Source organism: Zingiber officinale, chromosome 5A, assembly GCF_018446385.1.
Source record: "Zingiber officinale cultivar Zhangliang chromosome 5A, Zo_v1.1, whole genome shotgun sequence".
NCBI classification, from domain to species: Eukaryota; Viridiplantae; Streptophyta; class Magnoliopsida; order Zingiberales; family Zingiberaceae; genus Zingiber; species Zingiber officinale.
The window spans coordinates 121,085,024-121,094,522 of NC_055994.1; positions in this window are offsets into that span (position 1 = coordinate 121,085,024).

Here is a 9,499-nt window from a genome sequence, read left to right on the forward strand (position 1 = left end):
CTTCGTTGGCCTTTCCCTTTCGCGGGAACTCCTTTCGCCCCTTGCTTGCGAACTTTTATCTGCCTCCGCTTCCGAGTTTCTTCGGCCTTCTTTCTTTTTCTTGGTACTTTAGTCATGGCGAGCACTTCCGTACCCGCTGTTGATGTTCATGGTCCCTGGTATATGACCATGGAGAGTAAATTTGACGAGGAGGGCGCTCGGCGTCTTGTTCGGACGTACGGGATCCCGGACGACCATGAAATAGTTGTAGCCGACCCGACCGACCGGCCCCATAACCCGCCGATCGGTACCATTTGTTTTTTTCTGGACCAATTCCAGGGCGGCCTTAGATTTCCTACCCATCCATTTATTTTGGAAGTTTGTAATTATTTCTGCATCCCGCTCGGCCAACTTATGCCGAATTCCTTCAGGCTGCTGAGCGGGGTGGTCGTCCTCTTTAGGCTGCACAGTATTCCGCTTGACCCCAAAATATTCCACTTCTTCTTCTACCCCAAACAATCCGAGTTGGGTACTTTTATTTTCCAAAGTAGAATAGGCTTCAAATTTTTTGATAATATGCCGACCTCCAACAAGCACTGGAAGGAGTTCTTCTTCTATATACGACTTCCGAGCGCCAAAGATTCGTAACCAAATGGCGCATCATTGGCCGACCCAAATGGAGCTCGCAAATTCGTATAATCCAATTCACCTTCATACTAAGAACTGGTTGTCCGGCCACAGATAAAATTGACCGCTTGTTTCTCAAGGGGTGTTGTACATTTTTGGATTATCTCCCGCTCGGCAATCTTCCTACCGCATGGGTAAGGACTCTTACTCACTTTGCCTTTTTGTCTAACCGATTTTAATTTTTCATCGCACTGAAGTCATGTGGCGCCCAAGGCCACCGATCATCTAAAATTGAAAGCCGTGGAAATTGAGGTGGCTACCAAAAAGAACTCGCCGAGCGGGTCTTATCCCCACCACCGGCAGATGTAGGGGGGGACGCAATCACCGAATAGAGTTACCCAATCCGCTCAACGGAGGTTGAGGCGGATCCTATTTCCTCCGCCCACCGAGCCGGAGTCCCCAGTGCCGGGTTCACCATCGAAGTTCGCGGAAACGTCAAGGGACTCCAGCCTTCCGACCCCGAGGGCGAACCACAGCGCCGATCGAGATCGCCGCCAGATCGCACGCCGCCGCAGATCGGGACCCCCGTGGCCTCTCCCACCGCACTGCCCTCCGGCTCTCCTCGGACTCGCCGTCGCTTACGACGGTTGGACGAGACTTCAACCATAGGGAGTCCTCGGGACAGAGAAGTGCCGGTCGGCCACCCGACCATCAAGACTACCCTTCGATTCCCATCGGAGGAATATTTATTGTCTGCCAATCGGCCATCAAGCCCCGTTCATGAAATAACCTTGACGGGTCCGCTCGCCAAACTTTTCGAGGACGCCCAGATTCGGGTGGCCCTCATGACGCCCAAGCAGCTCGGCGATAACCACATGCAGCAGACCACTCAGGTAGGTTCATTTTTCTTCCTGCGCCATGCTACTGTTTGGTTTCTGATTTTATTATTTCACTTACAGCATTGGGCGGAGCAAATCGCCACTAGCCAGCGGCTGGCCGAGCTGGAGGATCTCATGGAAAAACTCCAAGTCTCGAGGGGTCCATCGGCCGAGCGGGAGAAACAAGCCCGTGAGGCCGAACAGAAGAAGGCCGCCGACCTGGCTACCGAGGTGACTCGACTTGAAGGCTTGGTGAAGAAACGCGACGCAGACGTGAAGCGAGCCAGTAGCCGGAAGAAGCGGGCGATCGCTGATCTGGACAAGATGAAAGTTGAAGTCCGAGCCCTAGATCAGCAATCTAAGGATCTGGAAGCCCAATTGACTGCCGAACGGGATGGGCGCTCAGCTGAACGCACTAAAGCGGAGGTGGACCAAAAAGTTCTCCAAGATTCACTAATTGCCTCCCGAGCGGCGCTCAGAAAGTATAAGGAGGGGGAGCCGAGTCGCCTAGCAGCAGCGCGCCAAGAATACCTCCGCTCGGAGCGATTCGGCGAAAAGTTCGGTGGCAACGTCTCCTCAACTTTCGCCGAGGCGGTCAAGGTCACCATGGCATACTTGAAGAAGGGTGGCCACCTCCCGGCGGAAATGCACATTCCCGCCTCCGATCTGGCGACCATGATAGACGACATCCCGGACGGTTTCTTTAACTTCGAAGACCCGGAGTGAGGCAAGTTCTTCCAAGTACTTTCTGTATTTCATCCGCTTTGCGGATGTAAAATTTTTGTACGCGCCGTTCGGCATAGTTGTGTTCGTTTGCTTGTATTTTTGTTTGCCCTTCATTGCCCTTCTTTTGTCTGTTTGGTGCTTATCCGTAGAGTCAGTTAAGCTCCACGTGTTCCCCACTAGACGACCGATCAGGTTAATCAGTTGACTTGTTTTCCTCGAAATCGTTTAGCGCTTGGCGATACTGTTTGCATTCAGTGAATGCGAAGTATTGGCAAACTGATGGCCGATCGGACTTAATCAATTTAGTACTTGCGAACGCTCGTTATTTGGCGTCCTTAGTTTCGGCCTGAATCAATCTGGTACTTCGATTATCAATCTGGTACTGGATATTTATAGCCGGTCGGCGGCTCTCGATCTTTAACGACGGAGCTCGCCGGCGTGGATCTTTATAGCCGGTCGGGCTCTCGATCTTAACGACGGAGCTCGTCGGCGGATATTTATAGCCGGCGCTCTCGATCTTTAACGACGAGCTCGTCGGCGGATATTTATAGCCGGCCGACACGGCCTCGATCTTTAACGACGGAGCTCGCCGGTCCTTCCGCCGGGATTTATAGACGCGGATCGTCTCCCGCTTCCTACGGAGGGTTTATATACCGGATCGCCTCGATCTTTAACGCCGAGCTCGACAACATGGATATTTATAGCCTGGCCGGCTCGATCTTTAACGACGGAGCTCGTCGCAGATATTTATAGTCGGTTACGCCTCTCGATCTTTAACGACGGAGCTCGTCGCGCGATATTTATAGCCCGCTCTCGATCTTTAACGACGGAGCTCGCGCCGGATATTTATAGCCTGGCCAAGACGGCCTCGATCTTTAACGACGGAGCTCGTCGCGGATATTTATAGCCGGCCACTCAATCTTTAACGACGGAGCTCGTCGGCGCGATAGCCGATCGGCGCGGCTCTCGATCTTTAACGACGGAGCTCGTCGGCGCGGATCTTGATGGCCGCGCGGCTCTCGATCTTAACGACGGAGCTCGCCGGCTTTTAAGCCTAATTTGACAACGCCATTCGGCCGACCCAAGATAGGGTCTTCAATCGAGCCTTGGGCTCGCATAATATACCTCCTACCGAGCACCGGGGCCTCGCCGTCCGAGTGCTTGGTTCGATAATTACCTCCTACCGAGCAAGACGGGCCTTCAAGAACTAACTGCTCGCTATGAACACAGAATGCCTTGGGAATAATTTGTTTCCTGCGATAAAAGGAGTACAACTATTTTGAATTTACACAAAATAGAGCAAAAGTGCACCTCTCACCCAGCTCTATATGGCTGAAGGTGATTTGCACTCCATGGCCGATCCAACATCCGACCTTCCGCATCCTTGAGGTAATAAGCGCCCGAACGGAGCTTCTCGACCACTTCAAAGGGTCCTGCCCAGGGAGCTTCCAACTTGCCGACATCTCCGACTGGCTTGACTTTCTTCCAAACTAGGTCGCCTACCTGAAAGGCTCTGGGGATCACGCGCCGGTTGTAGTTCTGTTTCATACGTTGCCGGTACGCCATCAGCCGGACAGACGCTTTAGCTCTTTCCTCTTCGACGAAGTCTAGCTCCATGTTCCTCCGTTCGGCGTTATTTTCATCATAATTTTGTACCCGAACGGACTCCACCCCAACTTCAATCGGAATGACTGCTTCGCCTCCATACACCAAGTGAAATGGGGTGACGCCCGTTCCCTCCTTTGGTGTCGTGCGGAGAGCCCATAGGACGCCCGGTAGCTCGTCTACCCAGCTGCCTCCTTCATGGTCGAGCCGAGCCCGTAAAATTCTGAGAATCTCTCGGTTGGTTACCTCGGCTTGACCGTTACTCTGGGGGTATGCCACCGATGTGAAGTGCTGCTCGATGCCATAACTTTCGCACCACTTCCCGAGCAGCTTCCCAGTGAATTGACGTCCGTTGTCGGAGACGAGTCGTCTTGGGATGCCAAAGCGGCAGATGATATTTTGCCATATGAACTTTTTAACCATCTGCTCGGATATTTTTGCAAGTGGCTCAGCTTCTACCCATTTTGAGAAGTAGTCGACCGCCACCAATAAGAACTTCCGCTGCCCGATAGCCATGGGGAAGGGTCCCACGATGTCCATCCCCCATTGGTCGAACGGGCAGGCCACAGTTGATGCTTTCATCTCATCTGCCGGTCGGTGGGACATGCTGTGATACTTCTGACAGGATAGACAATTTGCAATGGTCCGGGCAGCATCCTTTTGAAGGGTTGGCCAAAAATACCCAGCTAGCAAAATCTTCCTGGTTAACGACCGTCCGCCTGGATGCCCACCGCACGAACCTTGGTGCACTTCTCGAAGGATGTACTCGGCATCTTCCCAGCTGACGCATTTTAGGAGCGGACGGGAGAAGACTTTCTTGTAGAGTTGATCTCCTACGAGGGTGAACCGACTAGCCCTTCTCTTCAGCAAATGAGCTTCTTCCCGGTCGGAGGGGGTAGCTCCCGAGCGCAAAAACTCCACAATAGTTGTCCTCCAGTCGCTCGGGTATGTGATGCCCTCCATCCGATCGACATGTGCTACTAAAGATACTTGCTCGATCAGCTTCTGATAGCCGACCGGGGATAACGCGCTTGCCAGCTTGGCCAATTCATCCGCCACTTGATTCTCCGCCCGGGGGATCTTCTGAATAATCACCTCCCTAAAGTTGAGCTTAAGTTTTTCAATAGCCTCCACGTAGAGCTTGAGCCTTGTACTATTTATCTCGAAAATCCCCGAGATTTGCTGAGCAGCCAACTGGGAATCTGAATAGAGGATGACCCGGACGGCTCCAACGTGCCGAGCGGCCTGCAATCCAGCAATAAGGGCTTCATATTCTGCTTCGTTGTTGGTCGCTCGGTAATCTAGCCGGACGGAGAGTTGCATCCGCTCTCCTTGTGGGGACAGCAAAACTATGCCAATTCCGCTCCCGTGTCTAGTGGATGATCTATCCACGAACACTTTCCACACAGCTTCGGGTTCCGGGTCCTGCACCTCCGTCACAAAATCGGCTAAGGCTTGTGCCTTGATAGCTGAGCGGGGCTGATATTGGATATCAAATTCGCTTAGCTCGGTTGTCCATTTGATGAGCCGTCCGGAAGCTTCTGGATTTAAAAGCACTCGTCCCAACGGGCTATTGGTCTTGACGATAATCGTGTGCGCTAGAAAATAAGGACGAAGTCTCCGAGCGGCTAGGATCAGAGCAAAGGCCAACTTCTCGAGTCCGGTGTAGCGGGTTTCAACATCTTTCAAGATATGACTAAGGAAATATACAGGTTGCTCCTCACTTCCCGACCGGACTAACGCTGATCCCACTGCCTGCTCGGTTGAGGATAAATAAATGTACAACGGTTCGCCGACAGCTGGCTTGGCCAGCACAGGTAGGGAGTTTAAGTACGTCTTCAATTCTTCAAAAGCCCGATCGCAGTCTTCATTCCATTGGAACTTTGTAGCTTTGCGGAGGATTTTGAAGAACGGAAGGCTCCGGTCGGCAGTCTTGGAGATGAAGCGTGATAGCGCTGTAATCCGACCGGTCAGCCTCTGTACTTTCCTTGGCATGTCCTCAAGAGCCTTCACCTTGCTAGGATTAGCTTCAATACCCCGTTCCGTCATAATATAGCCCAAGAAACGTCCTCCTTTGGCGCCGAACAAACACTTATGAGGATTTAGCTTAACCCCATATTTGCTGAGTGTGTGGAAGGTTTCTTCCATATCTTTGCATAAAGTGGCCGCTCGGAAGGATTTGATGAGGATGTCATCTACATAGACCTCCAGGTTGTGTCCGATTTGCTCGCGGAAGACCCTATTCATCAATCTTTGATATGTTGCTCCGGCATTCTTTAGTCCAAACGGCATCACCGTATAGCAATACGTCCCGTCCGGTGTAACGAAGCTAACTTTTTCCTGATCTTCCGGGGCTAGCGGCACTTGATGATAGCCTTGGTAGGCGTCCAGCATACATATAAGCTCGCATCCGACTGTAGAATCTACGAGCTGGTCGATTCGGGGCAGAGGGTAGAAATCTTTCGGGCAGACTTTGTTCAGATCTCTGAAGTCGATGCATACCCTCCATTTGTTGCCCGGCTTGGAGACGAGCACCACATTGGCTAACCAGCTTGGGAATTGAACTTCCCGTATGTGGCCGGCCTCTAAGAGCCTTTCTACTTCTGCTCGAATGATAATATTCTGCTCGGCGCTGAAATCTCTTCTCCTTTGTTTTACTGGCCGAGCGTCCGGCCGGACGTGAAGCTTTTGTTGGGCTATGCTGGGGAGACACCAGGCAGCTCATGCGTCGACCAGCGAAGACGCCATGATTCATCCGGAGGCATTTGACCACTTCTTCTTTCTGTTCGTCCTCCAGGTCGGCGGCAATAAAGGTTGTAGCCTCCGATCCGCTCGGATGGATCTGAACCTCCTTTTCATCATAAATTAAAGCAGGAGGTTTCTCGGTTATGGCGTATACCTCGATCCGTGGAGCCTTTCGCGCTGCGCTGGATTCGGCTCGGACCATTTCCACATAGCATTTCCGAGCGGCCAACTGATCTCCTCGTACTTCACCGATCTTGTCCTCGACCGAATTTGATCTTCGGTAAACGTCGACACAACAGCTCGGAATTCGCTTAACGCCGGTCGCCCCAAGATCACGTTGTAGGATGAAGGGGAGTCGACCACCACAAAGTTTGTTGTCCTTGTTCTCCGGAGCGGTTCTTCCCCTAAGGAGATAGCCAGTCTTACCTGTCCGACCGGGAGAACCTCGTTGCCCGTAAACCCGTAGAGGGGGGTTGTCATGGGCAGCAGCTCGGCTTGATCGATTTGTAGTTGATCAAAGGCCTTCGAAGATGATGTTGACCGAGCTGCCAAGATCAATGAAGATACGATGGATGGTGTAGTTGGCTATCACCGCTTTGATGATAAGGGCATCATCATGCGACACTTCAACTCCCTCAAGATCCTTGGGTCCGAAACCGATCTCGGGCCCGCTCGCCTTTTCTTGACTGCAACCCACCTCATGGATTCTGAGTTGCCGGGCGCTTGCCTTTCTTGCCCTGTGTGAATCTCCTCCGGTCGGCCCACCCGCAATAATATTGATTTCTCCCCGGGAGGTGTTGTTTCGTTCTCCTCTTCCCGAGCGGATCGCCTAGGTCGCTCATTGGACCGAGAACGATCTTCATGCCTTGGAGGGAAGCGCTGTTCGGAGATCTCCTATATGTTCGCCGACCGGACTCTTGATGCCGCTGCCGGCGGTCGGGCGAAGGCGGTCGACGGGGCCACCCCGTCGTACGGGATGGCGCAGGTGTTGTGGGAGTCAGATTATGGAAAGAGCAAAACATTGGGGTCCATACCTCTTTTCTTCATCTTTGACCGCCGCCGCTACCTCTTGGACCACCGGGACTTCGGATGATGTGCCCGGATGCCTCAACTCTTGGTCCTCTTGGTGGTGATGGGCATGATCGCCTGCTCGGCATGGGCCTGACGTCGCATGAGTTCCCTTCCGCCGGCAGCCTCCGCCTCTTCCACGTTTATATACGCCCGGTGTAGCATGTGGTCGTAGTCTCCGGGCGGTTTGCGAATGAGCGCGGAAGAAGTCCCTTCCACGAGGCGCGTGAAGGCGTTTACCATTGTCTCCGAGGTGGCTGTGGGGATGTCCACCGCTACCTGATTAAATGGCTGTATATACGCCCGGAGAGATTCTCTTGGTTCTTATTTGATGGTGAACAGGCTGACGCTTGTCCTTTGATAACGTCGGCTGCTCGCAAAGTGATGAAGAAATGCCGTTCGAAACTCCTGGAAACTAGTGATAGAGCCGTCCGGCAGCCTCCGAAACCACCTATGTGCAGATTCCGATAGAGTGGTGAGAAATACCCGGCACTTTACGCCATCGGAGTACTGATGCAAGGTGGCGATGCTGTCGAACTTCCCCAAATGATCGTCGGGGTCGGTCGTCCCATTGTAAGCTCCGATCAGCGGTGGTGTGTAGTATTTTGGTAACGGATCCCGATGTATGGCTTCAGAGAACTGTCGGTGAACCTGCTCGGGCGGTGCGTTCGCTCGGGGAGCTTTGCCCTTCCTATGATCCCGAACGGGAGGCTCATCAGATGAAGATCCTTGCTCCCCGTGAGCGGGCGCGATTTCGGGAGTACGGAAGAGTGCCCGAGGGAACCCTCCTGTTGAAACATATTCCGGCGGTTCGCTGCGCCGCCTCAAGCCGAGGTTGTTGCCGCTCACCAGGCTTTCTCCTTTGTCGCGCCACTATCTTGGCTGCCTCGCCTCGACTATAGCGCCCAACTCTTCTTGTGAGAGTACCACGGTATGTAGTCTTCCAGCCTCGTCCATTGCTCCGCCGGATGCAGTGTTCCCACAGACGGCGCCAAATTGATCCCGTCCAACCAGAGTCAACTGACGCTGGGATGTGACGCCCCGCCGGATCCTCGAGTGCTCCGACGAACCTCGCAACAAACCGAGCCGGAGGTGTCCCGCGACGGCCCTCCGACGCCAAGTCAGCGAGGAATAACAAAGAGGTGGCTACAGAGACCAACGTACCTCCGGTGAAGAAATGGAGACCTTATATAGACCTCTCAAGGAGCCCGGGCACGCCAATCAAAGCAATCACCGCTTACCATGCCCGGTATGGGTCCGTCAGAAGGGCATCCATAAGGTCATACCGCCACTGTATCAACCTCTCCATGCCTGTGACGGTCTGTCAGAAGGGCATCCATAAGGCCATACCGCCATTAGATCAACCTCTCCATGATGTGACGGCAAGACCCTCTATCGTGAAATCTTGTGTACGGCATAATCAGACATGTCTTTGCTAACATCCCATATCCCGAGCCGAACGAATAGGCCGCTCGAAACTTTGTATCCTCGCCTTATCCTCGCCGAACGGACCACCCGCCTACTTCTTCCCAAATGCAGACACCCGCCTGCCATTCAGCCTCCCATTAAGGTCGGAAACCCAAGCCTATGGCTAGGTTATCTCTGGCTCCGCTCGGACCTGCTCAACTGCTTGACGCGGCCATTACCCGCTTAGTCAGCCCTCCATCCATCCTCAGGCTGGGACCCTTCAGGAAGTGGATCCCCCATTCTTACCGCCGGATCAATTATACTATTCAATCTAGGAATAGTGATATTCATGAGCTCACAGTTGCCCTTTTGACAAAGCAAGATTTTAAAAGTATTCATGGGTTATGATTTATGATAGATATGACTAATCATATGATTTATGACAACTATGAGTGGTCATTTTA